The following is a 25,257-nucleotide window of genomic DNA, read 5'->3' on the forward strand; positions in this document are numbered from 1 at the left end:
GGTTGTCTGAGGGGCTCAGCCCAGAACCTGCTCCTCTATCACTTCCAGTGATCTTATATGTATGGAATCCCTTGTGTTACATAGCTTTCTGTTTAAAATGCTACCGTCGTTTCTGTTTCCTGCAGCAGAATCCTGTCTCACACAATTGTCTGAGGAGGGAGATGGAATATAAGCAAATAATGTCCACACACTTTGCTAAGTGCTAATGCATTTATCTGCTGGGTGCTGTGGGATCACAGAGGAAGGACTATTTTTGCCCACAAGAGTCAGGAAAAATTTCACTTAGGAGGTGATTTTTGGCCAAGTCTTAAAGGGCAATAATGGGCAGAGGGAACAGCCTGAGAATGTCCAGAGATATGTGATTCTGACACGAATAACTTAGTGTGGCTGAATCACAGAGTGTGTTGTATAACGATCACCCTGACAGTAGTTGTGTGTGGGACAGTGTAGGGGGGCATAGAAATGTAGCCAGGGAGAAAGAGAAAGTTAAGAAAAGCAGAGGATAGGTGTGAAAAAAGAAAGAAAGAAAACTGAATATGATGAATGAGAGGAAAGTCAAAGATTCTTACGTTTTTGCCCTGGAAATCCCTCCCTCCCTCCCTTCCTTCCAACTGAAGCTCTCTGTGTTAGAGTACAAGCTCATCCCGGAGCATGTTAATTTCTCTTGTGTTCCCCATAACATCTAGCTGATGCCTCGCCTATGATATTGCTCCATAAATATTGGTAAAATGTTTGATCTGAGCTACTTGATTGTACCTTTAAGAGTAGTTAACAGAGTTAAGAAAATCAATGTGCTATTCTAAGTCACTGTTTGGAAAAGATTTAAACCCTTGCAGTGGAGTACTGAACACTTGGTTTGAGTTTATTCCTTTTTAATTTTTGGCCACACCTCACGGCATGTGGGACCTTAGTTCCCCGACCAGGCATGTGGGACCTTAGTTCACCGCCCAGGGATCGAACCTGCGCCCCCTGCACTGGAAGGTGGAGTCTTAACCACTGGCCAGCCAGGGAAGTCCCCTGAGTTTATTCTTTATCTTACTCCAGCCAAGGCTCTTTCCTGTTTCTTCCTGAGTTGATGAGAGAAAGCATTACCTTATATCTCTAGATTTCCCTTGCAGGTAAAATGGTCTATGCCCTTCCCCAAAACCTTTTCGAAAACCCTCACTTCTGCAGCAGAAAATCTAGTTCTTCTTTGTCTTTAACAATCACAATGGTCTCTAATGATACTAATATACTAACATTAGTATTATTAACAGTAATAATGAAAAAAAAAAAGAGGCTGGGAAGTACCACGGTCCCTTTACTTCAGATCACTTCCAAGCCCTGTTTTTGAAGTTTCAGTAGTCAGAGCTGGGACTTCTTTGGAGTTAAACCTACTTGTAACTTTTTTTTTTCCCTAGGGGTAGAATAAGACAAACTTTTTTGTTCCTTTTTCTTAATAAATATGAAGGGACTTGACAGTTAATTAGAATGTTTGTTTTACTTCAGAGATGCCTAAGGTTACGATCAGAAAGGCCTTTTTTAAAAGAGAGAACCAAAATACAGAACACATTTTGAACAGACAATTAAACAAAATAATTACCAGCTTTTCCACACAGTGCTATTGGAGTTCAAAGGTGGAAGAGATCACTAGCTGAGAGAAATCAGTGAAAACTGAAATATTCAGCAAATATTGGGCTATGCTTTGAAGGAGGGATTGGTTTTCGGTAGGGGAAGGGGAGGAAAACTACCTAGATAGGGTAATATCAAGGAAAAGGATGTGGAAATGTGAATGAGGGAAAGAACTCAAAGGACAGAGAATAGACTATTCCAACTCAATAATTGAGAGACAAAAAACCTGAATATGTTGGTGTGGCAAATTATTTTGCTTGGGAGTTTTTTTGCATGCTCATTAGTGTTTGGGGCATGCCAGGCTAGCAGGACAAGATTGGCACCATTGTCTGAGTGTTGGCCATCATTTGAACCGCACTTTGGATCTGTGTACCCAGTTGTTGAACTGTTATAATGTCAGAGTGGCAGGGCCCTCAGAGACCTTTACTCCAACTCCCTCACTTTACAGATCCAGAAACTGGCGTCTAGACTAGAAAGAAAAGACTTGTTCTAGCTCACACAGTGAGTCAGGCATTTGAATCCAAGTATATTATTGAAAGTTAATGGTGAAATTAACCTGCCAAATGCTCAGAAGAGGAAAGTGTCAACCGGTTGAGTACCTTATTGTACTTCCTTTCTGGTAAAAATCCCCTGCATCTGGAAAGGTGTTCCTTTCCTCTAGTTGGGTCAGAGCTGTTCTGCTGCCTCTCTGTATACTTCTGAGGGATAAGGTGAGCACATTTGTTGGCTGGGCTAGCATTTCCCTCTCACTCACTCATGTAGATTACAGACTTTCTTTATTGAGTGAGGAAAGGAAACAGTCACTTAGCAGCTTTGACAGGCTAAAAGCGGCCTTTATTATTAGAAGTCAGCTGCTTTAATTTGGAAAAGCAGTGGTTAGATTTTGAGTTGCAGTTTTACACAGTAAGGTGGCATTTTGTTCTGTTACCTGCACCTGGAGGAGAATGGAAACAATTTCAAAAGTGAAGCAGTTTCCAAAGTGAAGCATCGTTCGTTATAAAGCAGAAACTAACACACCATTGTAAAGCAATCATACTCCAATAAAGATGTAAAAAAAAAAAGTGAAGCAGTTTCAAAAGTGAAGCAGTGAAAGACCTTGGAGATTGGAGTCTACGGTTCCCAGGATAAGATTTCCTTAAGGCCTTTTGCCCAGAACATCGTCCTTTCCTCTTGAAACCGTGGAACAAGATAACTCTCACTGATAGCAAAAACCAGGCAACCCTTGACACTGGTGTTTCAAGAGAGGACATTGAGGCAGATGAGTTACCACTGTTCTGTGAGGCTCAGGTGGTGAACTATGCCGGAATGATACCACCAATGAAGCCACTGACCCAGTGACCACAGGGGAGATTCTTAAGATAAGTACAAAGTCTGAAGCCTAACCTTAGGACAGATGGCCAGTGAAAAAATTGAGTCCTTGAGACCCTCATGCATAGATGAACACAAGAAACAAGGACAGCTTTGCAAAACCCAACTCAGGTCCTGTGGGAATCAGATGCTCCTAGTGCTACTAATGCAGCGCTCCAAGTGCAAAGGATGACGGGGAGCCTGGATTGCTCTGATGACACTGGAGGATAGGTTTCCACTCAGTGGAGTAGGGCTGTATATAAATGTACAAATGGAGAATGATAGAGGTAGCTGACAGCTAAGAGAAACAGCAGTACAAAAACCAAAAACAGCCTCAGTTGATGTAGTAAGTCTTGGACATTAGAAAGGAGGCTTAGTAAATACAAAAGTTTTCCTAAAGACAGCATTTATTTCAGCATTGTTACCACTGCAGAAAGTCAAGCAGTTTGGAGCCTCCGGAATGAAAGCCACATTCTTTAGTGGGGGTGGTAGACGTACTGGCTAAGGTTCTAGACTTTGGTTTCATCTTGATACCAGGCTTCCAACCTCGTCTCTGCCACTTCCTACCTCTGTATCCTTGGATAGGTTACTTCACTTCTCTGATCTTCACTTTCCTCTTCAGTGAAAGAGAGGTAATAATAGGATATATCTTTGGGGCTGTTGTGGAGATTTAATTGCAATCGTACATAGGAAATATTTAGCATGGTGTCTGGCATAGAGAAAAATAAAAATATTAAATTGCTCTTCTATTTCTCTTCCTCATCTTTACTGATATCGACCTAGTTATTATTATTATTTTTGGCCATGCCATGTGGCATGTGGGATCTTAGTTCCCTGAGCTTTTATTTGGTATAACTCTAATGCTACAGAGAAGTTGTAAGAATGGTACTGAGAGTTTCTCTATACCCTTCACCTAGCTTCCCCAATGTACGTTACTATGTACATTTGTCAAAACATTGGTTCAGTACTATTAACTAAACTCCACACTTCACTTGGATTTGCCCTAGTTTTTCCACTAATGTCCTTTTTCCATTTCAGGATCCATTCCAGGATACTGTTTCACATTGAGTTGTCATGCTCCTTAGTCTCCTTTGATGTGTCATAATTTCTTAGATTTTCTGTGTTTTTCATGACCTTGACATTTTTGAAGAGTACTGGTCAGGTATTTGTAGACTGTCCCTTAGTTTTATATGAAAATTGGAACTAAGACTTTGTCTTTAGATACTACTCTTCTGTTAGTGAAAAGGGACTGGCGATTAAATGAAAACTACACTTATGATACATTCTGTAATTAGCTCTAGTAATTAGACTATGTTTTATCCTTATATCAACAATTCTTAGCACGATGCCTAGTATGCGATAGGCATGCATATATTTTTTGAATGAAGAAATCAATGTTTCTGATTTAATTGTTTATGATACTATTTGTATTTTGACTCATTTCTGTGTTGATGCAGTTTTAGTTTTGTAACAAAATGATATCCCAATTTAAGAGCCCCCCTCAAGCTTTATAAATAAGAAGCACCTAGGTCGATTTAATGAACTCTCTCACCGCTGTCTTGTCTGAGTCTGAGAGGTGAGACACACACACATCACACACATTTGTTCCCCAATAGGGATGATCACTGAGTTCTGTATTGGTCACTATGATTTACACCTGTATGAAGGTTTATCTTTAAAATGTTGGAAGAAGAGGCTCCCTGGCAGTCCAGTGGCTAAGACTTCACGCTCCCAATGCAGGGGGCATGGGTTTGATCCCTGGTCGGGGAACTGGGGAACTAAGATCCTGCATGCTGCACGGTACGGCCAAAAAAAAAGGTTGGAAGAAACTGAATGGAAAATGGGATTACAAAACTATGAGTGTTTGCATAGAAACTCAGAAAATAGGATGTGAATGATTGTATAGGGTATCTGTGCAAATGTGTGCACATACACGTGTATGTCTCTCTGGTGGTTAGTATGTTTATGGAAAATGACTGAAAGGATACATATTCAACTGTTAACAGTGCTACCTTTGCTACCTCTGTTGGTAAGGGTGAGTTTGGGAGAAGAGTGGGAAAAACTGGGGACCAACCTTTTACCTTTTCCCCTGCTATACCTTTTTCTTCCCCCTCATGATAAAAAAGAAATGAAGAAAAAAATTCTGAAAGAATTCACCATGTGATCCCTTTAACTAATAATAACTAAAAAAAATAGAAAATAGACAGTTTTGAGATCTTAGGGAATAACAATTTAGGGTGACTGATGTCTAGACAGCTGTTGGAGGGCTCTGGCAGGTGGCTGAATTTAAATATGCACAGTACATGCAAATGTCTACCTGTTGCAACTGAATTGCTCAGAGCGCTATGTAGGTGCAAGGGGGGAATATCAACAAACAGTCCAAACTACTTCCTGTTTTCATGTCATAAATTTGTAAACATGGAGATGATAACAGATAGTTGAGAATCCCCTCCCCCCTCCCCTCCATAGCTTAGATTTTCTCTCAGAACTGTGTCTACATAATCCCACATATGGCCAATGGAGGCCACAGCTGGAACATCTTTTGTGACGGCATTTGAACCCATTTACTGGCTATGTGCATAGACTGTATATGGAGAGAAGCAAAAGGAATTTGGTTTTTATTGCATTCCATCAGTGGCGCTGACGTGCGGTGTATAGTCAAAAGCAGCACAGAAACAGTTATTATGTGAACTGAAGCCGAAGGCAATGGATTTGGAACAATTAGTTCTACTTCAGGGTAATTGCTGCCTTCCCCACTTGCTTTCTCTTCTGTGTCTGCCTTCTTCCCTCCATGCCATTGTTCGACATTTCCTACACAGAAGGCAATTAATAATGGAAGTCGTGGGTAATACAAAGAGCTCGGTAAATGATAGGCTAGTGGTTTATTTAATCTAGTTCTATTTTTTGATTCCCAAACAGCCGTAACGGGAAGAAACGAGGCAAATGATTTACAAATCTGATGAGTTCACAAATTCATTGATTCATCAAACGTTTATTGGGTGCCTGTTAGGTCCCAGACACTGCGTTAGATGTGACAGGAAAAACTAATGGGAACATTGGCTCTGTTTGCTACACGCTCAGAGATGAAGTAATCCTCGGCTCCGTAACTGTGGGTGATACCAAGAAAATGGAAATCGAAATCTTTCACATTAATTGAGCTTTCTGAACAAATGATAATTTGGTTTTGAGAAATAAATATTAAGACACATATTGCTTTTAAAAACTAAACGTATTAGGATCGTGTGGTCCGATTTGCTTAAATAAAATTTTATACAACTGATGCAGAAATTCAAAATCTCAATGCAGACAGAGATTTCATCCAGCCAGTCTTTCTATTCCAGAGCTGGCCTGTCTGAATACCTACAGTGATACTTCATTCTGGGCACTTATTTTTTAAATAAACTGCTTATAGCTGCATGGTGCTTGAGGTTTTAGGGCCTCCAACTGTTGACTTTCTGTAATCTTACTAAGCGTTTGGAGAGAAACACAAGCTCTCTACTTGTACACTGGAGTGGGAATCCATCTAGGTCTGAGATCCTTTTCATCTGGCTCTTTGAATAGTATTGTGATTATTAAGTAAGATTGCATACAAAAAAAACACTTTAAAGATCTTTAAAGCACAATAAAATGTAAGGTACGTTAACCCCCCTGCACGTTCAGACTTTCATCTGGTAGCCTCACTTTTCTAGACTATTCAGCCTTAAACTACGAAGTTAGCAAAAAAGAATTGTGCAGGCCAGGACTTGCTGTTATGAATCCCATGTATAAAAACCATGCAATTGGGCTTCCCTGGTGGTGCAGTGGTTGAGAGTCCACATGCCAATGCAGGGGACGCGGGTTCGTGTCCTGGTCCGGGAAGATCCCACGTGCCGCGGAGCGGCTGGGCCCGTGAGCCATGGCCGCTGAGCCTGTGCGTCCGGAGCCTGTGCTCCGCAACGGGAGAGGCCACAGCAGTGAGAGGCCCGCGTACCGCAAAAAAACATAAAAATAAAAAAAGAGATGAGGTAACTTGCTCAGACTCTCAGCTAGACCTAGGCAGAGCTGGCCAGCCCCTCAGCTCCATGCTTTAAAAAAAAAAAAAAACAAAAAAACCCACATGCAATTAACTTGAGAGGGTCAGTGTACCACACTGAGCCTTGTTAATACATACTTCTTAATAAGCGTGGTTATCTGGTTGGCATGCAGCAGTTTGGGGAAGGCAGGCAGGGAAAGAGGACTGTTAGAGGCAGGTTGGGTGAGAGCAGAAGAAGAGACAGTTGACAGACTTCTAGTAAGGAGGAGAAAGAGAAACATGGAGAGAGACCGAGAGCCATGTTACAGCACAGCACAATAACTGTAGTCCATAATGACGGCCTTAAGTCATGGAAGAAAAGTTAAATTATGTTCTGTGTCCTTTGAGATGTCAGGGATGTGGATAGTACTGGTTCCTGCCAATGTAGTTCAAATTTCTGAGCTTGAGATGCAAACTTCAGTTATCTGGAAAGCATACCAATGTTGAAGCATTTCATTTTCCTGACAGTCAGAAAATGAAGCATTGCTATGGGAATATAATTATAAATTGCTCTTAGAGATAACGGATCCCATTAGTTGCTTACAAATGAAATCAAATGATTCCTCTCCCTGATTTTGGTATACCCCACCATATTTCCCGTTATGTCCAGAGGTGTAAGAGATATTATGAAGCTCAGACCAATAGACAGTAAGCAACCATGAGCATTGCTTGTTTGCCATGGCATGCCCTACATCTAACACAGTCCCTGGCAGTCGAAATTTTTCCTAATTGTGTATAGATATATAATGTAAATATCTCATAGGACAAAAGGGCAAGTTGTAAAATCAACGATTTCAGTATGTTGTACCTTTTTAACGTTGAGTATAGAGTCAGCTATTGCTGTATTCCTAACAATAACAGAGTATTTGTGGCATGCAACAGTAAGCAATAATTTTGCTCAGATGTCTATGGGTTGGTTTGAGGTCAGGTGACCTAGGCTGGGCTTAGCTGGGTGGCCCTTAGCTGCAGATTGGGTCTGAGTCTTTTCTGTGTGTCTTGGACTAGCTGATTAACCGGGGATGCTTTTTCCTGGTGGTGGTGGAGATGCAAGGGAGCAAGCAGAAGCATGAGAACCATGAGGTCCCTCTTAAGACTTAGGCTTGAAACTGAAACTGTCTCTTCTACCCTTATTCCACTGGACAACGTAAGTTACATGGTCAAGCCCAACGTGCACTGCCTGTAGGTGGAGGAACTATAAAGTCACATGGCAAAGGAATGGGTCTAGGCAGGAGTGATGAATTGGGGTCTATGTCAACAAGACTTTGAGGTCAGGTACCTGTGATTACTCTTATGGGACAATAATTGGATCTTTTTGCTTTCATCAGTAACCGCACAATAAGATATGGGGCAGGCTCCAAAAACCAGCTGTTGATATAGAATTGAAAAATTTCCTCCCAATTCTCGATCTTCTAACTTTTCTTTTTTTTTTTTGGGTGGGGGGAGGTACGCGGGCCTCTCACTGTTGTGGCCTCTCCCGTTGTGGAGCACAGGCTCCGGACGCGTAGGCTCAGCAGCCATGGCTCACGGGCCCAGCCGCTCCACGGCATGTGGGATCTTCCCGGACCTGGGCATGAACCCGTGTCCCCTGCATCGGCAGGCGGACTCTCAACCACTGTGCCACCAGGGAAGCCCCAATCTTCTAACTTTTTGACAAAGGTTCTAGTAATAGATGACCAAGAATGAGGCATCTGCAGCCACGATTTCTCTGTGCCTGATGAATAGCCATAGCAAAATATTATTGTACCCAGGAAAACAAATGACGTTAAACAGATTGCTATTCAGCCTGTGATGATGTCTAATTTAACTTTAATGTTCAATAGGGGTTTAATGTGCTCTAGTCAATGGAAATTAGAACACTAGAAAACACCTCTTTGATGGGTGGAAGTGTGTTGGATTGCATGACTGTATCTTTCCTGCTTGACAGCTCCTCATGCTAAGAATAAATCATTATCCTGCTGTTGAACATGTATCATCTGAGATATTACCTGGCACCGGTAGGTGCCTTAGTCTGAATTGGCACTTGGAGGGTAGTCACAATGTTTGCTAACATGTCTCTTAACTAAATTTAGATAGGTAAGTTAGATTATTTCATAGTTGAATTCCCACAAGTCTCTCATTAAAAATACCTGAAAACATGCATAGTGATTTTATTAGCACTCCCACCTCAAAATTAATTATTTCTATCCTTTGGCTTCCTTTTAGAAGATTCAAAGGGCACCGTATATTCAAGCTGAATATAGTGTTAAGATCCTCAGAAATGGTAGCCCTCCTGGGCTCTAGGTATATCCAGGGTAGGGGTTCTTAGCATGGGGTCCACGGATGGGTGTCAGGGATTGTGAAACAACTGATCATTTGCAGATGATGAATATATTGTATACATGTAGGAACTTCTTTCTCCAAAGAACATCTATAGCTTTCATCAGAGTCTTTTAAAACTCCAAGACTCCAACACACTGACAAAAGTTTGTGCTTGTCTAGTAGAGTTTGTGTTTGGCTTTCTGTAGGCCCATTTTAAAGAAGTGATCACCAAATCATAGTGTGTCCACAGGATGGTGATATCGGTGGTTAAAAGAGTCTGAAAACCATGCAACTTATTAGAGTGGTGGGTGTAATGGCAAATGTTCAGTGTGGAGGAAAGAAGGCTGATTGAGAGATGATGTAGCTGTGCTTCAGTATTCAAAGTGCAGTGAGATGGAGAAGGACTTGCCTTGTTATTTTTCTAGAAGCAGAAGAGGGGAGGTGTGAGGCACCAGATTTCAATGCAACCTAAAAGTGAACTTTGTCATAATCTTAACTTTCCAGGGGCGTAATGGGTAGCTTATTATTTACCTTCACAAGTTTTCTACGTGTAAAGCTAAAATAGCTGGGTTGTTAGAGTGTTGCTGTTGTCCTCGGCCTGTTAGTGCTATCCTATCCAAAGTGCTTCAATTACTTGTATGGGGCTTTCCTTTTCCTTTTTGAAAAATGGCATAATGAATGCATTCACTTCAAGTGTGGAGCGTGTGTATATAGATGTGAAACCTGATTCTTTTTTATCCATGAAATCATAAAATTTAAATACTAGAAGCAATTTAAATCTGATCCAGTTCCCCATTTTATAGATGGTGAAACTCAGGTGTCTAGTAGAGTTTGCTCTGCATTCAAGGTTACACAGTGAGTAGTCGAATAAGGACTTGGCCACGGCTCTGAGTGCCTTTTCTAGACCTCTTTTTGCCTTCTATATGATAAAAGCCAGAAATAATTAGAAGGACACAGAACAGTCTGGATTAGAAAAGGAATGAATATCATTTTTTTCATTAACTGCTTCAACCTCTTCTTGGAAATCAGGTCTTTTACCTCCTAGCTTTTAATACAGTTGTGCTCTTCTCTTTTATAATATTGTATATTTGCTGGAAATTTATATGTGGCGATTTGTAGCTATAAGCATATGCAAATGCAAAATTAGAATTGACATAGGGGAGGTATCCTGCCAATATCTAAATGTTGCAGACCTTGAACTGTATACTTTGAGGATGTGTTAATCTTCAAAGTTTACAATTTAAGGGACTTGACATGGAGTTTTGACATATAAACTCAAAATCTGATCTTGACAACTGATGATGTGTGGACTCTGGGTTTTAGGTAAAGCGTACTTGGGAGCCCCTGTATGTATCTAATGGATCTATCTGAAAGTTACCAAAATTAAAGTCATAACATCTGAAAACCTTATTTGTGGATTAAATGAGGGCTCCAACTTTACCCACTCAACAGTGCTTAACCTTCAAGCTTTCAGAAGAACAGTATAATTTTGTTCAAATCTTTGCTGGTTTCCAAATGGCCTTACCATTACTGAGCTCACTTGAAAATATCTGTTAAGAAAACATGAAAACAAAACTCAAGGCACCATGTAATAGGTGTCTTATGGCTTAAAAATATTCTAGGGAGATATTTTATCTTTATCCTAGTGAGAATGGAGATAGGAAGTGAAGGTGAGAGATCGGAGGGCTCAAAATAGGGCAACGTTAATGGTCATAGAGTATTGAAAAGGCAAAGGGTCTGGGAGATATTTAGATAGGAAGGCTTGACAGTGTTGAGTGATCATCGATTAAAGGGAATCAGAGAAGGAAGAATCTAATTTAAAGCCAAGGTTTTCAGCTGGTAGATGATGATGTTCTTATGCGATATTATTAATTATTCCCCATACTTCCAATGGCATGAAGCACAAAGGCATCCCTTTTGCAGCAATGTGCATCAGGACCAAAAGCAGGAGGTAGAATCTCATGGGTGGGAGTGGGGAAGTTCAGAGAAGTTCAGAGCACGTGAATGGAGCAAGACCACACAACTAGTTAGAAATACTTTGTCCTCTCAATCATTCTGCCACCTCTCTGGGGGTCTACTTTGCTGGTCCCAGCTCCTTGGCCCTCTTTTGCAAATACCTAGACATCTGCCCCACTGCCCCATTCTAAGGGTGGCTGCTGACATCTGTGTCAGGACCCCAGCGGGCCTCACCACTTGCTTGGGGAGTTAGAGTCCTCTTAGATGGAACTCCGCTCCATCTCTGCCTTGGTCAGAGAGAAAGGCTGCCTTCTGAGAGCCTGTTCAAAGTATCAGCCCTAAGGAAAACTGACATCATCCCAGGTATTTCCTGCCCACTTTTCACCATAGAATCTACAGCCTTTATGCTAAAATACAACCCAGGTCCTCTTTGAGGGGACCTTCAGGCAGAGCCAGCTCGGCAGCTTGCTAAGGTCATGTTTTCTGCTCCTTCCTTCTGTACCACCTAAGTCAGTGGAGGAAGACATAGTGTTCCAGTAGCAGGGGGAGAGGTGGCATCTCAACCTGACCTCTTGTTTGAAGCCCTCCTCTTTGCAGAGCACATCGCATCATGCTCTCTATGTCAATGCTGCTTTAATTTTGACAGGCAGCCATCATGTATGTAACCAGGGTTAGGAGTAAGCTAAAGCCTCGCCCTTTCTTTCCTGTTCAAAAATGCACATTAGAATGAAAGTGAGTGACATTCTTGTGATTATAGAGACAAATTTTGAATCTTCTCTAATTTATATTCAAACTAAAATTGCTCCCACACTCTGGTAATTTATTATTAATAACAAATGATCTCATCTGATGCTACCCACCTTTAGAGTGCCTTTGATGCTCTAAAGTTGTGAAATTCCACTTATCGGGGATCTTAGTTCCTAAGTTTTGGGGTCAGATTCTTTCTTTCAGGCTCCTGAGCTCCATCTTCAACTCCAGTCACGACCCCCACCCCACTTGTCTTTTCTCAGAGGAAGAAGGTTATAAGTGTAGTTTGTACATGCTTTTGGTTTCGTGGCCTGTATGTTACACAGTATTAGACAGTTACATTATCTGGCAAATTGTGTGACACAGCTCTAGGAGTCCATAGAAGTGAGAGATTAACGTGGGCTGAGAGTTTTTGATGATTCTGTTCCTTGAGTCAGGGACGCTTTCTCCTTGAAACCACACAGCAACCTTGTAAAGTTGGTTCTTACTGTGCCCATTTCACGGAAGAGAAGACTGAGGCTCATCAAAGTTCACAAACTTTCCAGTGATCACGAGATGGTAAATATTGGATTAGAGCTGAGTCTCGAGTCTTTCTGACTCCAAAGCCGGGGTAAAATATTTTTTGACTACGGGGTCCTATTTGCCTGATGGGGGTGGGGAGGGAGGGGAGGGCAATAAGGTTTGAGATGGGCCTTGAAAAACCGACAGTAGTGTTTCTATAAGAGGAGGGAGGCAATAGGGAATTTCCAAATGTGAAAGCAAAATAAGCAAGGACACAGAGATGGGAATGACAGTGACTCTGCTGGTTAGTGATGAGACCAACCTGATTCTTGGTTTTCATAGAGAGTCTAGGTTAAGGACAGGAATAAAAGGTTGGAAAAAGAGGGCTGTTGGTCCTTGAAAAGTAAGCCATGTAGTTGAAATTTGATGCCAGAAACCACAGTGAATCTTTTGTTGTCTGATTTAAGAGGTGGGTCAGGGTACTGTGAAGAAAATTAAAAGTCTGTATTGGGTTAAATAAATTACATGATCATTAGGTTATTCTACACACTTAAATGGAAAGAAAGTTGGTACATGACCCTTTAGGGATTCTGGGGGTTTGAGTGGGGGAAGGATCGGATCATTTTAGGAGATTTTTGTGGTATGAATAGCAACTACATTGAACGGAGATTTTCCCTGAGAAAGGCTGATCTATTTTTGAGAAAATACGTCTCTAATTTTGTTCCAGTATTGGATTTGAATCAAGAGAAACCATTGAGTCAACCCCTTCTAATCTATCATTCTCTGGCAGGGTGATTTGTTTACAGCTAGGCTTTGAACTGGAGAGAGTATAGACAGCTGTGGTTCTCAAACTTGAGTGGACGTCACAATCATCTGGAGGTTTCTTAAAGCACAGCCCATGCAGTGGGTCTGGAGTGGGTCCCGAGAATTGGCATTTCTAGCAAGTTCCCAGGTAATGTCAATGCTGCTAGTCCCTGGACCATATTTTGAGAGTCACTATCTTAGGCTGATTTCTCAAAGGACCAGGATCTTAGAATCAATTCGGGGAAACAAACAAGTAAACCCTTAGCTGATATAAGGGAGAAGTGAGTGGGTGCTTTGACAGAAATATCTTATGTTCAGTAAATTGATAGGTAGGGACTGGTAACAGGGAGATCACATCATGCATTCTTATGGAAAGCAGTTTGGTAAAATGGAAAGAATACAAAAGGCTTTGGTGTCAAACCATCTGGATTCCCATCCCAGCTTTGCTTCTTACTACATGTATGGTTTCGTAAGTCATTTAATATCAATATCTCTGAGTTTCAGTGTCCTAACCTCTAAAACAGATTTAATAATATACAGTTATGTTAGAATTGCTAGGGAGGATTAAATGCAACAATCCAGGTTAAACTTGGATGTCTGCTTTGATTTGATATTTGACAAATGTGCACTTTTTTGAAGAAAATGGTACTTAAGTTTTTTTTTTTTTTGGCAGGTGTAAATAGAATTGGATGGCTTCACTTGTGCTTTGCCTCCTTAAGTGTGAATATTTATTAGTTGCCCTGAAAGTTGCTCCTTTGTGTCACTTTGATATCTCTGTAATGTCACAGCAGAGTAAGACAGTTTTCCAGTCAGTGTCTATGACTATGAAATGAGTATTTCTGAATTTCTGCTTCGAGTTGGACTCCTTCAGATTGGAATAATTTTGAAGTACAAGAAAGGTCGCTGTCATCAAGTGTCAAAGGAGTAGCTCTTTATTTTCTGTCATTCCTGCCCTTTTTAAGAATAAATTGAAGGAGGTAAATGTTCCTGTGAGCCAGAAAAGGCCTAAATATTTGAGGTATAAGATTAGCTCTTGTTCAAGGTCAAGCATCTAGGGAAAGTGATTACTGTTGGATGGTCTGACAAGCTATAAACTGCCATAGGTGTTGGTCTGGACTCAGCCATCCCCACAGTAAGAGCTTGAGTCTTGGTCTCTGGGTGGATTGATACGATCTTTGATCTGTCTTTGGGTAGTAGTTGTCTGCTGGTATACTTCTACTTCAGTAATTACCTTGGCAAATCAGTGTTCTTCCATGAACCCCTAAAATCTGGTAACTCAAAGTGTGGTCTGTAGACGAGCAGTCTCAGCATCCCCTGGGAGCATGTTAGAAATGCAGAATCTCAGGCTCCACTCCAGACCTACTGAGTCAGACTCTTCATTGAACATGATCCCCAGGCAATTCCTAGGCTTGAGAAGTACTTCTCAAGGTGACCTCTGAGGTCCTTTGAGGTCTAATATTTAGGATTCTAAGGAAACTTGTAAATATTTTCACTCTTACTCTTCTCTCTGAAGTAATCACTTGAGCTGATCTTTCTGCGTCTCCATATTACGTATCTCCCCCTCCCCACCTAACACTGATTTCTTTTTCAATAAGCAGCTCAAATGTCACTTCCCTTGTAAACCTCTTTTGTCCCCTTGATTCCCATAACATTTCATTTGTTCTTCTGAAATAGTAGGTTATCACATGGCATTCTACTAGACCAGTGATTTGCCAGCCTGGCTGTGAATTCAAATTGACTGTGCAGCTTTTAAACAAACACGGATGCCCAATCCAGGCCCATTGAACTACAACCTTTGGGGAGTGGGGAAGGTATAGCCTAAGCATAAACATTTAAAAAAATTCCCTGGGTAAATTTGATATGAATTTCTGATGAAAACCACTATGAGGGAAAATGAGCTCTCTGGGTGCCAGGATTCTTTGTTTTTCCCAGTCTCTTGTCTAAATAAATATTTATTGTTTTGAAGGATGAATGGTTTACTTGTTTATCTTTTGCAATAGATAAAGCTCTTCCGTGGCAGGTTCTCATCTTTGTATCTGGGATCTTTCAGAAGGCCTGGGGTCTTTCTGAAGGCTTTGGAGTCAGGGAAAAAAACCCCAAAACCTGAGTTTAAATCTTACCTCTGTCATTTTGTGGCTATGTGACCCTAGCAAGTTACATGATCATTCACTCAGTTCATTTGATTCATGATTTTTGATATTTGTTGACTGCCTACTATGCCCCACATACGATCCTAGATGCTTGGTATACAATGGCAAACAAGATAGATACCTTCCTATTTTCTTGGAGTATACATTGTAGTGGAAGAATGTTTGAGATCAGAGAGAAGACCAATATTCCTGGAGCTCAGTGAGCAGGGAGGAATTAGGGCTAGGTTGTGTTGGGGAAAGAGGAATGCTGAGAAGTTGCTTTGATCTCGTCACCCTCCTCTGTGAGAAGCAAGGTGTGCAATTATTTTCAGTTGGGCTAGTGCCTAATAATCCATAAGTCTTGCCAAGGAAAGCTGGGTTGAAGCTTATGGTATAGCCTACAGAGGACCTCTACATCTCAGTAAACTCAAATCTAATTCTGGGCATCTCATGGCCTCTGGTCAGCCATGATAAAGGAATTTGTGATGATGCTGCATGGAAGGAAAGGCCGAAGAAATCACTGTGACTGGCTTTGAAGTGATCTTGGCTAGCTTTCCATTTCCAAGGAGTGTCACAATATGCGTGTGACCTTTTTCTACAAAGGTACCTGACCTACAAGAAATGTCCTTCACAGTGTCATGATGTTGACCAATCAAAATAGCAATTCTTTCGGGCCATGGGGCAGAGTTAGAAAAGAAGCCAAAGCTGCCTTCCCCTACATTACTTAACTTACCTGAACCTCAGTTTCCTTATCTTTAAGATAAGGAGTCTTAGAGCCACCATATCAAATAATTAGTGTAAGCACCAAGTAAGATAATGCATGTATAGCCATTCGTAGTGCCTGTCACCACATTAGCTATTCTTATTCTCAGATGATTAGGGTTGAATTTAGACTCTGGAAACAAGTTGCAAAATCATCATGCAGTGGTCAGTTTGTTCCTTCATCCCTGCCAACTGGTATTACCACCTGCTTGGTGGCCACGTCTCAGAGCTCAGATACATTTGAAAAATGGACTGAAGTCAAAAGTGAGGATAAGTGGACACAATTCACTGTCCCGAGTCTATGGTGACCTTTTATCTGGAAAAGGGGATGGAGGGGGAGAGCAACTTTCTTTCCCTTTTCTTCTTTTCCACCCACCTGAAGCTTTGACAGTCAGCCTGTGGCTTATAAATTTGGCCCCACAGAGAGGGGTGAAGAGGGTCACCGGTACTGACGTATCTCTTGTAAGTGCAAGCAACCAAAGAAGATTCTAGAGATGCAATGAAAGAATTAAATCAGAGAGGAAAAAGCAGTTGCCAAGAAATCATGCTGAACTTGATAGAAAATACAAAATACGCTCTATGAGTGTGTGTGTGAGTGGTGTATAGGTGTGAATGAGTGTGAGTGGGTGTGAGCCAGTGTGCGGGCATATAGTGTTTTTGCATATGGTATCCATCACGCTCATGTGGTGTGAGTGTGCAGTTGTGAGAGTCTGGAATTTGTGTGTGTGTGCGTGCGTGCACGCCAGTCTGAGTGGGTGGGTGTGTAAATGTAAGTGATACAAGTCTTTGGTGTTTGTGTGTGTGTGTTATAAGTAGTGTGAAAAGAGGGAAGAGACAGAGACAGAGAGGATCTTAAGCATCTTTTTTTCTTCCAATCCAGGAGTCTGTTCCTTATTTGCCATCTAAACCAGGTTGTGGTGGGGGTGGGACGTTCTTGAATCAGCCTCTTTGTTGGGTGACATATATTCCTTTTGCCAAGTAGAAGTCATTTTTGTTGAACTATAAATTGGGTCATTCATTAGTATGGAAATAAGGTTTTTTAGGACCAAGAACAGCTTATGTATAAATACTCTCTTCCTTCAGCTCTGAACAAAGAAACAATTGTGGCTTAAATGCAGTCAGAGTCACCACTAGTATATGCCAGAACGGTTGATGATCTGTCCTCAGCAGACTTTGCTGTTGGTGCCCATTGCGTTGAGGAGTGTAGAACTTTACCAATTGATGCTAAAAAAGGCATGAAATGAATACACACCGTCTATGTAGGGGGGTTGGCAGCAGTAGAGCTCTTTTGCCCTCTTTGGCTTGTATCTTTCTTGCCTGCAGGTGAAGTAGCTGTGCATGTTGACAGGGACAGGTACCTAGGAGTCGAGGTGAGGTGTAATTAATTCTGGACATGAAACACACATAGCAGTGGCTCCAAATACGATTCTTGTTTTGTTTGCAGACCTTTTCTTTTGAAAATCATTGAAGTACCCTGGAGTTCTTTCAAATGGAACCCACTGTTAGATGATTTGGGTTCACCATAGGCTAGGAAAATTCAACTTTTATTGCCACCAAGAACTTATCAAGTAAATATACAGCCTGCCCATATGACTCAGAAAGAGACTCTTCCTTTAGTTGGAAAAAGAAAACTGGAACAGGCCAGGATACACTATTACTGTATCAAGCAATGACTTTGTTGATAAACCAAGCCACCTCTCTGAAATTAATCACCTGGAGAAAGAGAACAAAAATCCGAAATATGATTTTACTGGTAGCCAAAGTTTATGACTCTTTAATTTCAACACTCTACAAGAATTTCATGAAACAGGTAGAAAAGTAAAACATTCATATTTGGTGTAGATTTATTTTTTTCCAGCTAGATGTTAGTAGTAAGGATATAAGCTTACTGTATTTTACTGAATCCCATTAAACTATTTCTGTCTGGATTTAATGGAGGAAACTTCAAATGTGAAAATTCGAGGTCTTATAAAGAAGAAGAAAGAAACAAGATCAGAATACCAAGCTTGTCATCAAAATTTCTTGTCAATGCTGCAATTAGTATTAAAAAAATTAGGTATGTGTAGTCTAGAACCTCGACATCCTGGCCAGTTCCCAAATTCAAACTATTTCCGTGAAGAGCCTGCTTGCTTAGAACTTGGCACTATGGGAGGCCAGTGCTGTTTGCTAATGTGGGCGTGGGCGTGAGTGCGCATGCACATGTGGAATGTGTGGGAGAATGTGTGTTTTTAGAAGTCTCCAGTCCCGATATTACACATAGTTTTGGCACCAGCATGCCCTATTCTGTATCAGAGCCAAGGTATCCAAAGCCAGTATTATGAGTAGATATAACCGTCTGTGATGTGCAAATGAGAGGATGTCTCTGCCTACTAGACGTCTCCAGAGTTTAGTTCAGTTCCTAAGGAGGCGTGCACTTGAACTGAGTCATCTTACTACTTCCTTGGAGGGAGGAGGTAACACAGAGAGAGAGATTGCCCTCTAGAGACAAGGGCTCCAAGGGTCAGACACAGATGAAAGAGCAGGGTAGGACTCACTGGGTACACTGGGGTGCCACGCACAGTGGCGCTAGGCTTTTGGATAATTGGAATATATTAGGAAACATCTAGCCCACATTTTGTCTGCTTGGAAGGAAGCTCAGCAGAGTAGAGACAGGAAGACCCAGTTTTAAATTCTAGCCTCATCATTTACTAATTTGTGTGACCTTAAGCAAGTCATTTAACTCTGTTCTTCAGTTTTCTCATATGTAAAATACCGGTAATCAGTAATTACCATGTAATTGTCATGAAATTGCAGGTTGTTGTAAGAATTAGAAAGTTTGCACATATTTGTTTTTTGGAAATATTCAAGAAATGAGAATTATGTTAGTGTTGACTCATTTGCCGGCATTAACTTTTTTTTATTGCATGTGAGAGTGACTTCATTTAAAAGAGCTATATACAAGCTTGGGGGAGCAGAAGTAATAACTGACTTACTACTACTGTCCCATACTATTCTTATAAGGTCTGTTTCTTGTTATCCTCCTGGTGCTGTGGAGCTCATTTCAGAACATTCTCTGCTGTCCTCATTCATTTATCACCCTGCAATTGAGACTCATGCCATATGAATATATCACTTTCACCTGTCTTTTTAATTTTTTAACCAGTATTAGCTAGCTCATATTTTTTTGGTGAATTAGAAAATACACTCCTTCCTCATAGCCTTTTACTTCCATCTGCTGGAAAAGTCTTGTGATAAATGCATAAATATATGATGTATATTGTGCTAGTGGTGCCACATGGAGTTGTCAGTGCACAGCATGCACAGCTGTATATGGTGGCCCCCTCTTTCAGCATTGTTTATCCACACTTCATTTCAGTAACCTAGACCTACTACTCCACCTCCAAAGTATCAGCCTTGTCCTAGACTGCAACCTCCTATTTTTATCATTCTCTGTACCAGTCCCAATACAACTGCTCATACCCATCACACTTTGGTGTCTGTCTTTCTCTCCTCATCTCTTGTATTAGTTTTTTATTGCTCTGTAACAAATTGCCACAAATGTAGCAGTTTAAAACAACACCCATTTTATTAGCTCACAGTTCTGTAGGTCAGAAGACTAAACTGTCTTCTGTGTTCTGGGTCTCACAAGGCTGAAATTAGGTGTTGGCTGGGCTAGGGTCTTATATGGAGACTCTGGGAAAGAATCTGCTTTCAGATTCATTTTAGATTGTTGGTAGAATTCAATTCCTTGCCGCTGTCAGACTAAGGTCCCATTTCCTTGTTTGCTATCAGCCAGGGCCCACTCTCAACTCCTAACATCTGCCTGTGTTCCTCAGCTTGGGACCTCCTTCATCTTCAGAACCAGCAACAAGTCCCCCTTGTGCTCCAATCTCACTGACCTCCCTTTCTGCCACTAGCCTGACAAAGTTCTCTGCTTATAAAGGACGCATATGATTAGATTGCTCGCACCCAGATAACCGCCCCCCCCTTTGCCATGTAAGGCCATGGGAGTGGCACCAGGGGGTGGAGATCATGGGGACCAAAATCCTGCCTACTACATCCTTCGTCCCTCATCCCTCATGTTGCTTAACTTATTTCATAACCAGTCTGGACCTCATTGTTCATCACTTCAACCACATTCTGCTATCATTCTTTATTGTTTTACCCCATTGTTCACCTGACCCATTGTGGTAACTTAACTCTGGGTCAGTACAACCACCCTTCTCATTCCTACCCCTAGGCTGCTGAGAAAGGTGGGAATCCATGATAATCTATAGTTACAGCTTTTAGTGCTGTCACTTTCTGTGTGGATCATTGGAGTAGTTCTTCGACTCCAAACTTAATGCCCTCCAGCCCATCTCTCCCATGGCCGCTAGAGCTATTTTTCTCAAATGCAATTCTCATCATGTCAGTCTGTGTTTAAAATCATGTAATGGCTTCCCATAGCTTTCAGGACAGAGTTCTGACACCTTATGATGGCATAGAAGGGCCTTCTGGAGATAACCTCTACCCATCTCTCTAGCCTTATCCCTCACTGCTCCCACGCAGGAAACCCATCTCAAACTCTACCAAGTTAGTAATTCTATTGAATTCTATAGTCCCCTGTTCATGCCACGCTTTCCCATGCTTCCCAGTCTTCTGTGCAGCTCTTTTGTTTTCCTGACACACCCCACCCATTGTTTTTCTTCTACTCATCCTTTAAGGCACAGTTCAAATATCTCCTTGTGAAGGCTCCTCTGTACCGTCCATTTGTTTGCCTCCTGCAAAGTCATTTACTCCTTCCCTTGAAAATTCACCATCAAATCACATTGCATTTATGACTATGAGAGCTCTGAGGAAGGGGACTGAGTCTTATCCATACTCTTCTTGCTTTTTCCTTTCCCCTGACTTGGAAGAGGAGGTTAGCGCATAATAAGCACTCAGTGTGTGGTTGAATAATTGCATTTATTCTCAGTGGAAAGATACAGGCAAACTTGTTTGGGGCTATTAATCAGCTCCACTAAACCTTCCAAAGTGACTTCAGTTCAAGTTCTGATTGTCATTATGAGTTAAGGCTCCTGCAATTTTTAGCCCTATGTAATTTAAGATATTCCCCAAGATTGTATTCATCCTTTTTCCTATACCTAGGAGGGATCAAGTGTTTATAAGAGATGGAAACAGACTAAAAGAGCCTATACTACACTTCTGTCATATTCTTTGGTCTTTGGTTATAGTTAAAACTAGGTAATCATTCTGCCGTCTGGTAATTCAAGTTGTATTGAGGAACCATGAGGTGAATATCTTCTGTGGGAGGAATCAATAGAAATTTGTTTTTAACTCTCCTTGGCTTTTTTGCTTATGCTATGCCTGCCTACTTATATATTTGTTTCACTAATTAGGTGGGGTTTTTTTAACTAATTAGGTTTTTCCAATTTCCTTTATCATGCCAGGACTGTGTCTTTTCATTTGTTTCTATCTAGAAAAATATTGAATATAATGTCTAGAGGAGCTGAATTTGAATGATTTCTGTTTACTCTAGATGTAACTATAAATCCTTGCCTTCAAGTGTAGTGTTTAGCATTAATAGAAACCATGAAGCAAATTGAAGGTTGTATATAGGAAGTCCAGTGGAATTTTACCACCATCAATTCAGTATATTAACTGTGGTTATGTGGGACCCTGTATTTTTCTTAATGAAGTTTGATAAAATGTGTCATATCCCCAAATATAAGACACTTAACTTGTTTATTTCACGTAAATGCTTATATAGTCTGAGTATGGTCCTCTAATAGCAAGCATACTATAAATGTGACTTCTGTTGTACTTTAAAGATAGTCCTTTAAACATCTTTTTGTTGAAGAATGTCTAATTTTATTATATACAAATGAAATTAAATCTCACATATTAGGTTACATAGCTAACTCAATTTTTCACATTCTAGAAAAGAAGGGTGGCTTTCTCTTGCTCTGTTAATTCCCAAAGACGTTCTTAATTTAGAATGCCTTTCTTCCTGTGGATTAATTTCTCCTTTGTATATATGCACAAGAAGCTTCTCCTGTTAAATTCTCAGTGGTCTCTGGTGAGTACAGGTGCTCCTTCAGCTTCTAACAACTCACGGTCTGTCTTTATTGAATGCCTCATAAGCTAATATTTTTGGAATGATTCACTCATAGCTGGGAAATGGACTGTTGACATTACGGAAGGGAGATTATTGGATAACCATTGTTATGAACAACTCTTCTTTGAAAGTCAAGGATGGCTCACCAGTACTGGGTATTAAGAATACTGGTTAGAGGGCTTCCCTGGTGGCACAGTGGTTGAGAGTCCGCCTGCGGATGCAGGGGACACGGGTTCGTGCCCCGGTCCGGGGAGATCCCACATGCCGCGAAGTGGCTGGGCCCGTGAAACATGGCCCGTGAGCCATGGCCGCTGAGCCTGCGCGTCCGGAGTCTGTGCTCCGCAACGGGAGAGGCCACAACAGTGAGAGGCCCGCGTACCGCAAAAACAAAAACAAAAAGAATACTGGTTAGAAAATGAATTTAGATAAGGACTCAGCAGCAGATCAAGCATTGTACGCGAAATTTTATTTTTAAATCCAAAAAAGATAAAAATAAGAGTGCGAAATTAGAAAGTTGAGTCCTTTTTCCCTTGTGTTATCTTATATTCAAACTTGAGTGATAGATTTGAGAGAGAACCTATCACTTGTAACTGAGACCCAGAGGGGTGCAGTGACTTGCCTAAGATCATACAGCTAGTTAGTACCAGAACAAGAACTATCCTGCTGTCTTCCAGACCTGTATACTTTTTACTGTACTATGTGGATTTTCTCTGCTTGTTTTTCAACTGCCAACATTGTAACAATAGTAGAACCATTTGAATGCGATGAAAAGTCACTTCCTTTTAAAAATCATTGATATTTTTCCATCCTACTTGGTGTACCCCATCTGTAACAGCGGAGGGGATTAGCTAGTAACATGCTTGGTTCTTAAGATAGTCTTGCTACTTTTCAAAAGGAATGATTTAAGAAATGCTTTTAACATGCTTAGTTGAGTGTGCAACCCTGGTTGGTGAGAGAAACCTCTTTTGTACTGTATGAGAGTTCTTTTGTTGCTTTACACTGTAGACCTTCTTAATGGAAGGAAGGGGGGAAGGAGGCTATTATGCTGTTTTGCATTTACAATTCAGAATTATGTCCTTGCTGGTGCTGAAAGAAATTTCATGATGGGATATTAGGAAGTGTTAGGCCTATTTGGGCAATTATCTATCAGTCTACTTCAAGCCTTTCCATGTTACAAAAAAAAAGTGATCGAATAAAAAACAAAATAGTGTACAATGAATTTGATGAAATCTTTTAAGTACCTTTGGTTGCTAGGGCAACGCCTCCTTTTGTCTCTGTTTAATGTGACTTCCCTCTCTGCAGCTTGACTTCTTGCAAGCAGATATTTATTTTTTAAAAAGAACAAAATTCCAGGCTTATGGCAAAAGAGCAAGCCCCCCTCTCTCCAACTTATTTTATTTGAATAAAACTGAGATGAAGAAGAGCCATTGTGTTCACTTTGCATGGATAGCCTGAGGCCAAATGGTTAAGTGGTCCGAACTTTGGCTTTTGAAGCCTTTGTCCTTCTTGGTATCTCAGCCCCACCTCTCGGTGCCCTTGAGCTGCCTTCTGGGCGCCCTTTATGATATCCACCCCCCACCCCAAGCTCCAGGGTAAGGATGCTCCTCAATACCACCCATACTCCCCACCCCAATCATAATTTAGTCACCCTGTGCCCATCCTTTCAGATACTGTTCACTGTTTTCCAAAGGGAGAGCTAGCTGAAATGGTTTTAACAGATGTCGATTTGTACACATACTTTGCTCCTTAGTTTCATCATTAGATATAAATTTCTTTTGCTGTAGCAGTACTTCACCCCTGAGTTTTTCAACCTCAGAACCATTGACATTTTAAGCCAGCCAATTAATTCTTTGTCCTGTGCACTGTAGGATACGTAGCAGCATCTCTGCCTCTACCCACTAGATGCTAGCATCAACCCCCCAGTTGTGACACTGGAAAATGTCTCCACAAATTGCTAAAGGTCCCCTGAGGATCCAAATAGCCCTCAGTTAAGAACCACTGCTTTATCCCAGGGAAACCACCCTCTTCTCGTGATTTCAGTGGCTGTAGACTGGGCAGCGAGAAGATAGATTTGTGGAGACATGAGAATACATATATTTTAAAGATCTGTATTTTGAGCCTGTTAGTTGTTAGTGTTCAACATAGTTGGCTCCCTGCTCTTATGTGCATAGGGTCAGGGTGCTTATACTCCTATTGCCCAGTGGCTTTTGTTCAACATTTTTTGAGGTATAATTTTAAGTTTATAGCTGAGTGAATTTTATCGAATGTATACTCTCCATCCAGATCAAGATAGCTAACACTGTTATTATCACATAAAGTCCCCTTTCCAGGCAATCCCCTTGACCCAAGAGACAACCACATATCTGCTTTGTGTTACGGTTGATCAGTTTTGTCTTTTCCAGAACTTCCTATAAATAGAATGATAAAATATGTAGCTGTTTGTGTCCGGCTTCTTTGACTCACCATAATACATCTATCTATATCTATCTATCTGTATATATATAGATAGATAGATACATTTTTAATTTTATTTATTTATTTTTGGCTGCGTTGGGTCTTCGTTGCTGCACGCGGGCTTTCTCTAGTTGCAGCCAGCGGGGGCTACTCTTCGTTGCAGTGCACGGTTTTCTCATTGCGGTGGTTTCTCTTGCTGAGGAGCACAGGCTCTAGGTGCGTGGGCTTCAGTAGTTGTGGCACGCGGGCTCTAGAGCGCAGGCTCAGTAGTTGTGGCACACGGGCTCTAGAGCGCAGGCTCAGTAGCTGTGGTGCATGGGCTTAGTTGTTCTGCGGCATGTGGGATCTTCCCGGACCAGGGCTCAAAGCCGTGTCCCCTGCATTGACAGGCGGAGTCTTAACCACCGCGCCACCAGGGAAGCCCCACCATAATATTTTTGAGATTCATCCATGTTGCTGCATGTATAGGTAGATTATTATTTTTTTTATTGCTGAGTAGCATTTCATTGTATAATACATTT

Source organism: Mesoplodon bidens (assembly GCF_964165515.1).
Source record: "Mesoplodon bidens genome assembly, chromosome: X".
In the NCBI taxonomy this organism is placed as follows: domain Eukaryota; kingdom Metazoa; phylum Chordata; class Mammalia; order Artiodactyla; family Ziphiidae; genus Mesoplodon; species Mesoplodon bidens.